The sequence below is a fragment of the Parambassis ranga genome, chromosome 13 (genome assembly GCF_900634625.1).
Source record: "Parambassis ranga chromosome 13, fParRan2.1, whole genome shotgun sequence".
Taxonomy (NCBI): domain Eukaryota; kingdom Metazoa; phylum Chordata; class Actinopteri; family Ambassidae; genus Parambassis; species Parambassis ranga.
The window spans coordinates 21,259,748-21,275,491 of NC_041033.1; positions in this window are offsets into that span (position 1 = coordinate 21,259,748).

The following is a 15,744-nucleotide window of genomic DNA, read 5'->3' on the forward strand; positions in this document are numbered from 1 at the left end:
CCCTTGTCTGTCAGATCAGACAGGGGACGCTGCTGTTTGTCTGTCTGGCTTTGTAAAGGCAGGAGGGATCATTAAAACCACCAGAAACAGGCCAGAACCCCCTCAGACCAGTGCAACGACACACCTGACCAGTAAGAGTTCAAAGATCTGGATATTTTTCTATTCATAAAGCAGCTGGTCCAAAGTATTTCAGTGTATTTCTGTCACAGCTGTCCTACTTTGGTGCAGAAAGTTTGTGTGTGTGAGCCTCAGAGGAGCCTCCATGATAAACTAGCTGTGCTTCTGTAGGTCTGCTGCTCCTGACGTCCCTGAAACGAGGGCGCTGCAACCGCTACAAACCCAAAAACACACGAGCGTAACCGCCACCACGAACCCGAAAAAAAAAGTCCTTTAATTAATCATGAGATTAAACATCTCAGCTCTGCATCTTAACTCTTTATCCGATGCAGCCGGCGTGGCCGGTTATCCGTCTCTGTCAGCGTTAACAAACCAGCTGCTGCTGCTGCTGCTGCTAATCGCTCACCTCTCCTCTCAGAGGCTGCATATTGATTTCCCTCCTCCTTCATTGGTTCTTTTTACTTCTCTCTTTTTTTTTTTGCACGCTCCCTCATTCATCTGAGCTCCAAGAATAGCTCCCCCCAAAGGGAACCCTTCACAGGAAATCCCAGGTTGTTTCTGTGAAGTCTGCTGCAGGAAGGAATGAAGATGAATTGGAGGCACTCACTTCCTGCAGTGCATCCTATTTCCACCACGCAGACACACATGAATGACAACAGTTTGTTGTGTGGGGTGCTGGATGTTTCTGTGTGGGAAGCAGCAGGCACACCGGGGTTCAGAGGGCACAGCAACATGTCAGCACCCCCTGTAAACTGTTAGTAATTGTTAGGACGGTAATGAAACACCCATGATTTAATATAGGAGTGAGACCCCCCCGCCTGCCTGCTGCAGCTGGCCTCACATCCCTGTATGAGGGTGGTGGAGCTTTCACCAGCAGATGTTATGGATCAAAAAGATGCACAATCAGTGATGAGCAAAGGCGTCTGATTGAATCCAGAGAGTGAGGAGGGACGTTAGCTGGAAGGCTTTCCCTCCAAAGGGTCTGAAGTTTAAACTCATTAGTAACTCAGTGAGTCAAACTTCAGACGACATAATCCGATCCTTCAGAGCATCACCTGGAACCTCACGGCGGTGCGTTCAGGCAGCGGCGGAGTGCTGTAAATAAGAATCTGAACCTCTGCCCCACAGGCAGAGACGGAATCACATCATGACTCATTTGTCACCGCTCTCAAAATGTTTTTTTTTCTTCATTTCCCTCCTTTTAGATGAGACACACAGAGCACCAGCAGAGATTCACGCATGATAAACTTCAGAAAATGTGAAAACAAAGAGGTTTTTCATACAATCTATTTTTATCTAACGCAATATTGGCTTTTAATAAACTAAGAAAATGCATATATTGTTTGTAAAATTCATATTTTTGGCAACTAAAACTATTTATAGTAACACAGAGAGGGTGGAGTTTAATATTTTAACAGAACAGAGAAATGTGTTGTGTGTCAGATTTTCAAAATAAAAGCATCGTCAGGCTGTTTGGTTAACTCCCGTCTCCGATCCTAAATTCATCAAACATACAGCAGCTGCACACGACACACTCAAGTGACCTCAAAACTAAAACACACACCTCATCTGTATGTGTGACACATGAGCCGTTACACTAGCTGTGTGTGTGTAGTGTTGTGTGCGACCTTCAGTGCATCCTAATCCAGTATTTCAGCCTTTCTTTGCTGTTTGTCCGGCTGTGGAAAGACGTCAAACTCACAGATATATATCTGACATTAATTCAATAGATTTATTGAATGTTTATTATAATATACATCCACCATAACTGCATTGCAAAGAGTTGTAACTTTAAACATCACTGCGGTGTGTACAGTGGGTTCTTTATCAATTTTATGGTACATAATGTGTTTCTGCAATCCTGCAGCTGTGTGTTTATTTTTACTTTTTCTCTTTTGTTTTGGAGCTTTAATGCTTTAATAAATATGTTTTCTACGGTACAAAAGGGACGCCTACGCAGTGCTTGATGTGTCTAACTGCTGTTGCTGTGGGTGGCAGCAAAACCAGAACTCAGATCAGTCTTCTGTCTTCAAATAACATAAAATGCAATTTCTCTACCTGCTCTCTGCTTCTTATTCCAGCACATAAAGAACAATTTCACTGCTCTGGACTTTTTTTTTTCTGATGTTTTCAGGAAAGAAAAAGAAGCTTGCAGCACTGAAGGTAAGGCACGGCTAATGTTTCGACCGTTATTTATAAAAAATTATTTAAAAAAAACAAATGAACCACCACAAAATAAACATGTAGGATCATAAAATAATATGGCTGATATTAAATGTAGCACCTAAACATGCATCCTTAGTTCCACCGGCTCAGAAGGTCAGACAATTACACCGTGTGGAAGCAAACGCATGTGGACAGCTAGCCACCAGCAGCAGCATCAAGTCTGATGTGAGGCAAATTATCCCAAAGCAAACTGGGAAGGTCATTTCTTCAAGCTTTTACTTTGAAACAGTAAACCGACAGACATTGATAAATTGATGATGATTGATAAATCGTGGACAATCAATCAATAATGCAAACAGTCATCAGCCTCAGCTTTACGATTTACACCCTTACAACTGAAAAGCGCCGTGAATGCATCATCAGTGCAACATGCAGAATGTCGGTGTGAGCTCACAGTGCTGTGTGGGCACACGGGGACAGATTAACATAAATAAAGGCAACATCTATACAGAAAAGGTGCGTGCGAGGAAGAGACATTAGTCACGCAGGCTAAATCTGCATGTAGAAGACAGCAGGGTCTGAAATGTACATGTGCAGCACAGTGTGTTAGGTGTAATAACCCTTTTAGGTATTTATTTTAACTGCCATGATTCAAATGACAAAGATCTGAACACACAATGATGACTGAAATAAATAAGCTCTTTATTTAACCCTTCATTATTGCTGGTTAGAAGGCAGCAGTCTCCTCTGCGTGATCTTTTTTTTTTAATTTAGCTCATTCAGTGTGAGATTTATATTAAAACTAAAACAAATGATGGAGAGTTTATGAATGATAAATAGAGGTAAAGATAGAGATCAGTCAATTTAATTAATTAAACAGCTCCTGTATGTTGAATTTTATGAAATGAGTGAAGCTGTGAAAAAATAAACACACATGATAAATAATAATAATAAATAGATACTCTATATTGGGCCTGCTGTTTGGAAATGTGCATAGAAACAGAGCTTATTATTATTGTGGTTGTTGTTCTATTTCTACGCCTCGCGGGCCCTGCAAATCTCTCAAACCCACGAGGACACATTAGTCTTTCTGCACTTTATGAGCTTCCAGCAGCCGTGCGCGCTCACATCCTGCACTCTGATAACAGCACAGTCCCTCAAAGGTCCACAGCAGCGCCCTGCTCGTTACTCATGTTAGAGAGGCTTAACATGCTGCTGTACGTCCAAATGATCAGTGACGGCCGGTATAAATAGGCTGGTGGGGCTAAGCCCTCCCTGCATTATGCAATAAAGATGAGAGAATTATTGTCTAAATAGCATACAAAAGACTGTTATAAGATTAGATTCACTAAAACTAAACGCTAACGTGGCAACAGCACCAAATAGTTCAAACAATAACACAGGATATCGCCAAACGGGTTAATTTTATGCAGCCCGAGCGCATCTAATCTGCTTTTATTTAGAAAAAGACGACGAAGAAGAAGAAGAAAAACGGCGGAAGCTAACGTGTAAGAGGTGGATCAACTTAATAATCCGTTTTCATTCAATGTTCAATGAGGAAAAATTAAAAGTCAAATGTATGATGTAAAACAGATAAGCTAGGCCCCAGCTTATAAAGTGTTTAAAGGCCTCTGTTGTGCTGTTGGTTATTGTTTTATTCAGCGTCCAGTGTAGCTACATGATCCATCGTCATGCAGTCACATATAAATATAGAGAGAGAATGAATTACTTTTAGTTTAACTAGCTATTCTATGGCTATAATTTATCTGTTAGCCCACCCAATCAACCTCAATTTCACCACCAGCTGCCAAATGCTGGTCTTAACCACACACTGCTGCTCCATGACACGTGATAAATAAAATGAATTAATATATTAAATAAATGTATAAATGTTTTTTTTGTCTTCGTTGCAGAGCCACAGGTTTTATTTGGGTTGTTTTGGTTCTGATCTGAGGTGCACACACATTCGTCCACATTCAAGCCAGGACTGTGTCAGTATTTGTATTTTAAATGCAAATTAATATTCAGCTATTAAAAAAAGCACAATTTAAGCTAAAAGAAGCTTTTACTATCTGTGCAAGACTGTGTCACTTTCCTGTGACCCAAACCATTAAAAAAATACTCGTTCATCTGATCATTAATTGCAGTTAATTGAAGAAAACCTACAGACTTCTCTCACTGCGCTGTTTGCTTTGAGGAAGCGCCTGCAGGTTCCTCACAGCGTCATTTTTAATCACAGTGTAGCAGCCTCTCGACACGCTCGGCTCTGCCCGGCGGGTCAGACTATGCACCTGTCTCTGAGACCCCCAAAACATCACGCCAACCCTGTCGGGAAACATTAGACATTCCGTGATGTATGGAAGTCAGCCAGAGACCAGTGAAAGCACATCAGGCTGCGCCGACTGCCTGAGGCTGCGCTTCCACATCACCCTCACAGCGGAGCAACTAAAACACACAAACATCCATTTCTTTCCTCCTGTTTTTTTTTTTTTTTTTTAATGATCAGCAGGCACAGCAGGCGTTTGTTTGTGTGTCTAATATTACAGCGAACAATGAAGAGCAGCGTTTCTACGCCTGTCACACCCTGATAGAATTTTGAAGGCTCTTCCTTCCTCACAGACTGACAGATAAACACAGCCCATCATCACCAGGAGAGCTACCATGAGGCGGATATTTCTAGGCCTGGCAACAACAATGTGTGCACATATCTGCTGCTCACTTATGGTTGTATCTAAATACTGCATGTTAGGGGCCAGGCCCTGTTGCCATGGTAGCCAAAAATGGTGGCGGCAGATGGGAAATGTGTTTAATGTTGCGTTATCAAAATCTTTGTGTAAACCTAACCGGGTTAGTGACACCAGCAGCCACCACAGACGTCCACGCCTACAAAGAAGCGCCAGTGAATTTAGTTCCAAATATTTTAATTAGCATCAATCGTTGTAAAGTTACTCGTCTAAAGCCGATTGGCCAGCTGGTGGTGAAGCAGCAGATGAATGAGGTTACACTTTAAACCTATTAAAGTGTTTTCTTTAAATCTATCCATCCTTTCTTCCTCCATCTCTTCCTCGCTGTTCTTCCTCCCCTCCTCGGTGTAACAATGGAGGACGGCAGCAGGAAATGAATAAATGTCAGGACTAACGGAGATTTGAGACAGATTTAGCAGTTTGTTGAACTTGAAATAACCTTGAATCTCCACATTTCTCTTCTCCGCTTTTAAGTTATTATGGTCCTGGGTCATTTAATAACTGAATGATAATCTGATCAGGCTAAGTGCTGGAAATAAAGAGGATGAAATGAAGCTTTCTTTCTTTCCCTCCAGGCCTGACTGATGAGATTTAGGAGCTATGATCTAAAATGCAACAAAGCAAATTTCACTGGGAAACATTTAGCACTCATTAAAGAGAGAAACTCTCTAACTCTAAAAAGAGCTTTCAATATTTTTTAATAGATTATGTCAAGCTAACCCAAGAAGTGCGAGCCTATAGCAGCACAGCTAAGATGATGGTTAGAGGTTAGATAAGCCTGTTCTAGCGATGGCTCTAGCCAAACCTACACCATGTCTGTAGCTATGAATGGAGGCCCTAACACACCCTAACAAGTACTCTGGCTGCAGGACTTTGGATCAGCTGCAGACGTTTCAGAGATTTACTTGGACATCCTGATAATAATAAATTACAATAGTCCAGCCTCGAAGTGATGAATGCATGGATGAGTTTTTCAGCATCACTCTGTGAGAGGATGCTCCTGATCTTATCAAATCAAATTAATCTATTCATGAGGTGTTAAACAATGGCCTCAGTTTGTTGATGAAGATTCTCAGTCATCCAGGTCATCATATGTAGAGAAGATTGAAGCAAGGCGAGCATAGGTCTGTAACCACATATAAACCATGTTTTCCCACCAAACAGTTAGAACTGATGAAGCTGCTTGGATGAGCAGCGAAACGTCTTCAAGAAAAACTCTACAAGTCCAGACGCCTTGCTTCAATCTTCTCTACAATGGCCTCAGTTTGCCTTAATTTAGCAATTAGAAGTCATTCAGGTTTTGTTGTATTCAGGAGAAGCCTGATGTTTCTGTTCCTGTTAAAGCCTCACAGATAAATACAACGGGGTGTCATCAGCATAGCAATGAAGATTGATACATGCTTCTGAACAATATTTTCTGGAGGCAAGTACCAAATTGGCCCATTGGTATATGAGGAGGAATCATGATTACCATAACTGGAATCTATCTGATAAATACAAATGCATATCGAATTGATCCTTTTTCAAGAGAATACAGCAGAATCCACAACCTGAACTCTACAGGAGTACTGTAGCCGCCTAACTGACACCCAGTGTTCATGTGTATAAAAGTATGAAAGAATCACTTTTTTTGCCACATCAGCACCCCCACTATATAACCATGCATGTTCCTACAAAATAAATGAAGTCCAGCACATTTTCATTGCTTGTAAACTCCTGTATGAAGCCCCCTCTTTGTTCTGCTTCGGGCCTCTGCCTGTTTAAAATGCAGCGTCCTGGAAGCCGGACAGCTGGCCGGGCAGGGAAATCACATCGTGTCAGTTCAGATCGAGACACTTGTTGTGGAGGTGAGGGGTCGAGTGGACGTACTCTGCTGTGTGAGAAATGGAGGTCTGGAGGAGCAGCGGAGTTTTCAGGATGGATAGTTGGAATACAAAGGGAGTATTTATGCAACAGCGCTTAATCTCCTTTACATAAATCAGCTTATGTGACAAATATCACTGAAATGCACTCATTATCACAGAGTGTGTAAAGCACACACTGCTGGCAGCATATTCAGCTAATAAAATTCAATCCCTTTTATTTTATCATCAAATTCATGAGGAAACACATTCGAAATTCTTTCATATCATCTGACTTTAATACAAACAATTATGTTCGAACCCCTTTGAAATAAACGGAGAGGCTGATAGTTGTAACTGTACCAAAGGAGGCGACACTGTTACTATTATGTTGACCCATTTCTGTGAGTTATATAACATATAGAGCAGAGTCCCGGAGACGGGATTACTGTGAACAGCAGCGGGGTTTTTTTTTTTATAAGTGTGTGAAGATAGATGGAGGTTAGAGGAAGCAGAGAAAGCGGTGAATCTTTCTGCGCACACATTTTACAGTCTAAATAGTTCTTAGTGTCAGACAGCTGAGCCAGATGTGACTTTTCCTCACATCAACAGTGATTTATTGCACTTTGTAGTCGAGCTTTATATTTATTATTTACACCGACATGAGCTCATCATGAGTCGTTCGACTTCAGCTGTTACCGATTACTGCAGTCCACGTTAAAATATTGATCATCAGTGCAGCCTTAATTAAAGCAAACATGTGTCTGTCTATAATGGATCAGTAACGGGATGCTAAAAGGTCATGAATATTTAATCAAAACTCGATGAAGGGCGCAAACTATAACATGCTGAAGCAGAGATCTGACAGAGAGGACTTATGTTTTATTTTTTTTGCTTTTAGACTCAGAGCCATCCCAACTTTTTTTTTATTGTTAAGCATCTGGTGTCTGCTGGAGCATGTCTTTAAGGGGAAACTGTTATTAATCCACTTTGACTGCTGCTGCAGTTTTCCAGTGAACATTCTTACCCTGCCAAGCTCCCAGTCTTGAGGATTCTGGTGCAGAAGGGCTGGTCTGCCTCCACCCTGAGGCAGATGGCTGCCCAGCAGGACTCGGGTCGAGCGGCAGCCCTCCTCCGACGGCCAATTCGTCTCACATCTAGCAGGCTGAACTTCGACCCAAGTTTAAATGAGGGCTCACACACACACACACACACAAGGCACTCTGGGAAGTCTGCCCTTGCGAGTCATCAAGATATGAGAGAGGAATAGCCCAGACATGGGGACACATGGTGTCTGCACTGTCCAATCAGCTGAATGGGCAGTCAGAGCTGACGTCACTTAGTTAAAGCCATTCAATGAACTGCAGTCAGCGTCACATTTGGTCTGGTCGGCGCTCTTCCTACGTCACATGCTTCTTTCCCCTGATTGGTTGTATGTCCTCATGTATGTTTGTTGTCCATCCGTTGGAGGACATTCAACTTGAATTCACAGACACCAGACTGATTCTTTGTATAAAATAGAAAAAGAGTTAAGATGGCTCATGGCTTATTAGATGATCTCCAAGAAACAGGCTGTTAATGCTACATCACTTAATGTGTTCAAATTTAGTAGCCTGAATTGACAAGCATCAGATCAGACCCGGGCTCTGATGATTTTTCTTTGGGAAAGAGTACATGATGTCACTTATTAATGCAAAAAGGTCATCAGACACTGGATGGTTTGTGCAAGCGTGTGATAAAGATTCTTTAAAAACCATTAATCTAATGAGTATCTGTTTTTCATTAAGTAAACTCTGCACTAATATAGACTCCTTTGTCCAAACACAGCTTAATTTTTTTTTTTTATTAACCGTTGAATGCTGTCTCTGTAGCTCTCACACTAGCTGCACCTCAGCTCTGTTCACAGGGAGCAGCACACACTGCATCCACCTCTGCATCTGCTGTGAAGGTCAAGTGAAAGACGTCTTCCTTTGTCACAGCCTGTGACTAAGGATGACCCTGCTCACCACTTCACACACACACACACCCATACCTATGCACACATCCTGCACAAAACCTGTACCCTCCAACAAACTGCACAAAAAAGCAGCTTCTATTTGGTCCTCCAAGCTTTAATATACCAGGACTCTGAAAAAGCTTTCAGGATATCGAGCGGTCCAAACAATGAGGGGGAAAATGGCATTGGGGTTTCCATGGCAACTGCTGCAAGCTGCTAAGAGGGCTGCTTTGAAAACATATGTCAGACTTGACTGGTTTGTTCACAGTGAGCTTAGCAACAGATTCTGTGTGCAGCCTATCACACTGTCTCGCACAGCGCTCACTGTTCTAACATTTGACTTGCTGTCTGTCAGCGGTCTGAGGATGTTTGTGCAGCCAAGATCATGTTTTCCAACCGAAAGAAATCAACTCCTAACCATCTAATAATACATACTTTCTGCACCAGAAAAGCAAATATTTAACAGCATGCATACAAAAATATATGATCTCTATCATCTCAGGCTGCAGCAGGTGATGAGCACTTTTGTAGCATTCATTAGGTTGATGAAATAAATCATGGAAAAGATAAGACCTGCCTATATAATTCATACTGCTGCTGTGTTTACAGCCTGTATTGTGGCATCTTGTGCTTGAATTCCTGTTTATCGCTGCAGAGGTGGTGTGTGGGTAGTACCAGCCGCTGCCGAAGCAGCAGCAGCAGCTCAGTGCCATATCACTGCCACACAATGTGAAGAGCAAGGTGGGAGGGAGGGGAGGAAGACAGAAAGAGGGAGACATATAAAAATAATTGAGACAAGGAGGTGGGGGTGGGGGGGTGGAGTTGGTTGATTTGCGGGGAAGAGGAGAAAAGAAAAATGCGTCATACCAAAACATTAGTATGCAATCAAGTTGTTGGTGCGGTAAAGATTGTCTGCTGACGGCTGCCGCAGCGTTTCAAATCTACACTGCAATGTCACACACACACACACACACTCACACAACCAGCACAACTCCCTCCATTGTGGGAAAAAAAAGTTACATTACAAGGAAAGAAATTGCTATTTCCATGTCAGTTTGTGCAGGAGAGCTTCATATATCCAGTTATTGATCCATGTCACCCTTTCAGTTTCAGCACAGGGGCTTATTAGAGGGCTGGTTCTGGAAATGAGCCAGAGCTACACACAGACACACAACGACACAGTAAAGAGCAGTGGATACTCTTCAACATGGTCTCTGTACACTAAGAATTATTTAATTATGTGGGATGGGGGAAGGATAGATAGATAGATAGATAGATAGATAGATAGATAGATAGATAGATAGATAGATAGATAGATAGATAGATAGATAGATAGATAGATAGATAGATAGATAGATAGATGAGAAAGGTGTCACAGCAGTTTCAGTTTCTCTGCTGCAGATTTTAGGCTTGAACCCTTTGTGATGTTTGTGCTTCAACAGCATGCCTGAAGAGAGAGAGAGAGAGAGAGAGAGAGTGTGTGTGTAGCAGGGAAGGAAGGGGGACTAAGACATTGATGAGCTGCACCCCTTCTCTCACTTTCTCTCTCTCTCTCCATCGCCGTGGTCCTTGGCAGATCTACGTTGCCATGGTAACGCTCACATTGCCGCAGGCTGGCTGGAGCGAGGCGCGCTGGTTGAAAAAGAAAAAAGAGCGAGAGAGAGAGAGGGAGAGAGAGATCGCTGCAGAGGGAGGGGAGAGAGAGCAGGCGAGAATCGGTCCTTCAATTCATTACCCCTTACAACACCATCCAAAAAGACCCCCCCCCCTACGGCAACCATCCCCCACCTCCTCCCTCTTCTCCCCTCCACACAGTCTTATCATTGGCATCGACTTGACTGGGCAGCAGAAAGGCCTCCGCTCTGCTCAGTAGTCTGAACACGTTGGATCCAAACTTCAGACTGCATTTATTATTCATCCTCCTCCTCCTCCATGGGAGACAGCACCACAGCCCAGCACCCGGCTACATGTACAAACACACACCGAACCTGCACTGAGCCCAGACAGCAACAACACACACTGCATGGTAGAGAGTGATAGACTGCATCATTCTATTAGCTTAGGGTGGTATAATGCATTACAGTGTAGACACAGGCAGGTGTAAGATTACTGTCTGTAGATGAAGGGGACTAACCAGAAGTGCCTCAGCTCACATCTGACCTCTGTAACCTTCCACCTGAGCCTCTTTAAACCAGAAGACTGACGGAATGACACAAGTTTCACTCGTTAGGATCAGAAGACTTTACAGTCAAATCAGAAGCAAGTTCATATGTCTTACTCAAATCATATTCTCACACATCTGAATTGAAAAAAAACAATAAACCATTTTTTTAAAATTTACTTTAAGTATTTGTTTACATTGTGCAAAGGTTCACATGAAGGATCTAATCTATATTAGTGGTTTAACAGCCTTCTCTCTGTCCAGCAGCATCTTCCTCTCACTGAAATGTCTCTCTGTGCTCCTCAGACACAACCTGAAACTGCCTCCCTGCCTCAGCTCCGACCTCCTGACCCCTCAGCTTCTATGCTGAGCAGAGACAGTGGTGCATTCAAGGAGACTAACACATTCAGCTGGTTGCTAAGATACAGTATGGCTGATCAGGTCTGTAGCTGAATCCATCAATGGACATCACATCCAGAACTTCTACTTCTCTTCGGTCTCATACATAAAACACACAACCGGTACAATAACCTTCACTGCCTTCAATGCACCTTTGTGATTTATTTTGTTGTCCTCATTATGATGCATTCAGGTACAGCTCTGCAGAAAGGATTTATTTTATTTTAAAACAGCCCACATGATGGTGTTTGCTGATATGTAAGACCTGCTTTATACCCAGCTGGAAACGAAAAACAAGCTTACTCTAACCATCTACTTCGTCTTCCTTTTAGGGGTTGCCACAGCGAATCACCCATTTCCACCTGATTGTCATATATCTCCTCTTTGGCCTTCCTCTTGACCTCTTGCCTGGCCTGGCAGCCCAATTTCCAACATAGTCCTAAACCTATCTTTAGCACACCTTTAAATATGTCACTGTCCTACATGACAGAAAAGTGATAAAAAAATCTAGTTAAAGGTTCCATTTTCATGGTTAAAGTAATTTATTGCCAACATGTAAAGATACTGTAACCTAAAAAAATCAGGTCTTTGCCTGTGTCTGTATTTAATTTATTCAGTGTGGGAATGACATAAATATCTTTTATTTTTTATGTCGTGTTTGGACTGTGGGGTGAAGAGTATGGATAACTGAAAGTGACACAATAAAGAAAATAAATACAGCATTAAATAATTCATTAAATGTCACAATTTATTTAAAATTGAAAATAAAAAAAACATGTTATTAAAATAAAAAAAACTAACCCTAAACCTGAGCTAGGCTCAGTGAGCCGAATGCATCAAACATTGAACCACAACGCTGACCTTCCTAACCCTGATGCAGAGCTAGGGTTAGGTTCTCGGCCGTTGTGAGGCTTAGAGCCTCAAGTGAGACATTTCCGTAATGGTCTCAGTGAGCTGAATGTAATAAACTTTGAACCACAACTTTGTGATTCTCCTAACTCTAACCCTAACCCTAGCTGTAACTGTAACCCTAACCCTAACCGGAACCCTAAACCTAGCTGTAACCCTAATCCTGAGCCCTAGGGTTAGGTTCTCGGCCGTCATGAGGCGTAGAGCCTCAAGTGAGACATTTCCGTAATGGTCTCAGTGAGCCGAATGCATCAACACTTGAACCACAACTCTGCAACCTTGCTAACTTTAACCCTAGCCCTAGTTTTAACCCTAATCCCAACCCTAGTTGTAACCCTAACCCTAATACAGAGCTAGGGTTAGGTTCTTGGCCGTCGTGAGGCGTAGAGTCTCAAGTGAGACATTTCCATAATGGTCTCAGTGAGCCGAATGCATCAAACATTGAACCATAACTCTGCGACCTTCCTAACTCTAACCCTAACCAGCCAGCCAAGTGTTTTTCTATTCCATACAAAGAATGGTACAGACAGTAATAACAGATGCTGTATAAACTTCTTCTGTGTGCATTTTGATAGACACACAACCAGTTAGAGAAATGAAGCATGTGACATGACTTACAACCAGACCAGCATCAACAAGACATCCAAAATGGTGTGCAGTGGAGTAATTGTGAGTGATTGTTGTCGGCTTTGCTATGAAAACCTTAAAATCCAAGGTGTTATTAGTAATTCTGATAATTTTTTTTTTTTAATTTAGGCAAACAAGTCCTGACATTTTAGATAAGCGGTTCTGATTGGTGCGGGATTCCAGATCCAGGTCACAGAGAGAATTTTAACAGGGTGAATGGCTGGCCAGGCTACACTATAAAATACTGATACTATTGTTATATACGAGGTTAGCCACAGAGCTGCAGGTACAGACCATAGATCTACCTTTGGTTCTTTCAATATGTAGTTTCATTTTATTTAGATACTGATACAGGATCCATTATTGACTCTTACATTTAGACACACAAACTATATATAGGTTTAATTTTTATCAACCATGTAGATTATGTGTCACTCATTGTGTCACATTCCCCATAAAGCTGTGTGCCTCTGTCCTCTTACACTTTTAAAAAAAAAAAGATTTCTGCAGTCAATTTAGCTTTTTCTACCTTGCTTGCAGTTTACAACACAAGCTGCTGGGGCCAGACAACATGTTTTAATTCTTTGTTTTAATGCAACTCTGCTGGTTTGTTTTTGTGCTGCTGTGACATGAAGAAAAAGCAACAATTATTTAACTAAAATAACAGGTTGGACCGAAAACATCTGATGCCTCCCTCCCTGTCTGCAGCTGCATCCAATTCGCAGCATTTTTTAAAGACAAAATTAAAAACGTCTTTTAAAAAATAGAAATGAACAGAGGTGGTTAGTTTTCATCGAACAGGTGAAATCATTCCTATAGTACAACTACAGAAGTTCTGCAGCAGACGTTGTCATGGAAGCAGAGATTCATTCACTGTTCGCCCAGCTCACACTTTTCCCAGCAGGTGTATCAATGTGAATCCAGGCCCCGGTCACCAACCTGCTTTTATATAAAAGGAAACCAATTATTTTTCTCTCTCCTTAGAAACAAGTGCTGTGTAGAATGTGTCAATGACCGACACTCAGAGCTCCTGCGTGCACAGACGAACACACTAATGTGCCGCAGCAGCTGAAGATTTAAATTCACCATCCTCCTGTGTATTTCAGATTAAATTTGGCTCATAGTGAACTCTAAATGTGACAAAAATTAGACGAGATGATTGGCCGCGCACACAGACACACACACAGGCAGCCTTTGACTGATGCAACCACAATGAAAGATTCAGAAAATGAGCAAAAAGACATAAGATGCATAAATGTTGTTCTGCCAAGAAAACCACCTCATGCTTTATTCAGCTGACAGTGTTCTGCATACAACATTCATATGGTAGTTAATAGACACTGTCCTTCCTGAGAATGTATGGTTTTATAATTAGCTTTTAATGTGTAACAGTGGGATTTAGAAACCCAAACTCAAAACATGTTCTGGAGACACCTCTGATGAGGCTCTGATGGCTGATACTCATTCCTGTGTTCATTGTTAAACTGTAGGTGTGTACAGACCCACAGGGAAAGACTGGCTTCCTGGTGAGGCAAGTGACTCATCCTGAAGTCAGTTTTAGAGACAGATATAGTGCAGAAAGTCACTGCAAAGAAGGTTTTCATATATCCAGTTCATCTGCTATATATAAGAAAATGTCCCTGACATCAGTCATACAGGAGACACGCTATTTGTTAGCTATAGTTAAAGCTAATGTCTGTGCAGTCTGTACACCGACTGCTAAAGTTTGCCATTCATTTGAACATGCCTTTAGGTACCAGGTATACTGAGGTATACTATAATACATCATTATTTAAGGAGCATAGAGACTCAGCTGCAACCTTTGGGTCCAAGAAATGAAGAGCATAAAACTGCAGTTCCTCCAAAGTCCACTTGAGGGTGGCTCCAAAAGTGAGTCAATCCCCATAATCCGCCATGTTACTGTAACGTCCGCCAGCAGAAATAAACATGTTTATAATCTGGTACGAAAGCTGTTTGGTTACAGTAATAAAATAAAATATCAGGGTTTGCTTTAAACTAAGCGTTACAGATTTTACATGCACACAGCGACAGGAGGATGCAGAGCTACGCACAGACCTGCCATTTAACCACCTTAAAATCTCATCACTGTAATTTTCCTATTAGAGGGGTAAGGAGCCACCATCAGGTGCTAGTAGCTCCTTCCAAAACAATGTGATTGCCTTTAAAACACCATCAAACGTGAGCTGCCATTATAACACACTGTATTAGTGTATTACTGACCATGTGTCCTGAGCTACCTACAAACACCGCAGCTCAGTGTGACAGGCTCCACACAACAGGACCTTCTACCTGTGTGTGTATTTTGTATAATTTTGTAGTGTAAACAACCACATGAGACGTATGCAATTCATTTTTTTTAATATGATGCTGATTATAACATGGTTTAGTTTTAAGACAAAAAAACTCGACGTCACATCATAACGCGCAAATGCTGTTAACATCAGGAAGATTTCAGTAAAAATATTTTTTTCATTTCATCCACAGAGCTCAGGCAGCACCACACACACACACACACAGGCAAACATATGCAGCCAGGCACTCAAGCCTGAAGACTCTGGCTCAGGAGCACAGAGGCTCACACACACATTCAACATACCTGTGAGAATACACAGAAATCTGGCATTAGATGTGACTCACAGAGAAACGCTTTATCCAGCAGCTCACATCTGTGGCTCTCTGCTTTAATGGCTTGGCCATGTCAATTCTGAGCAGGAAATCTTTTTTATTTTATTTTTTTATTTTCCCTTATATGTTAAGGCTAAT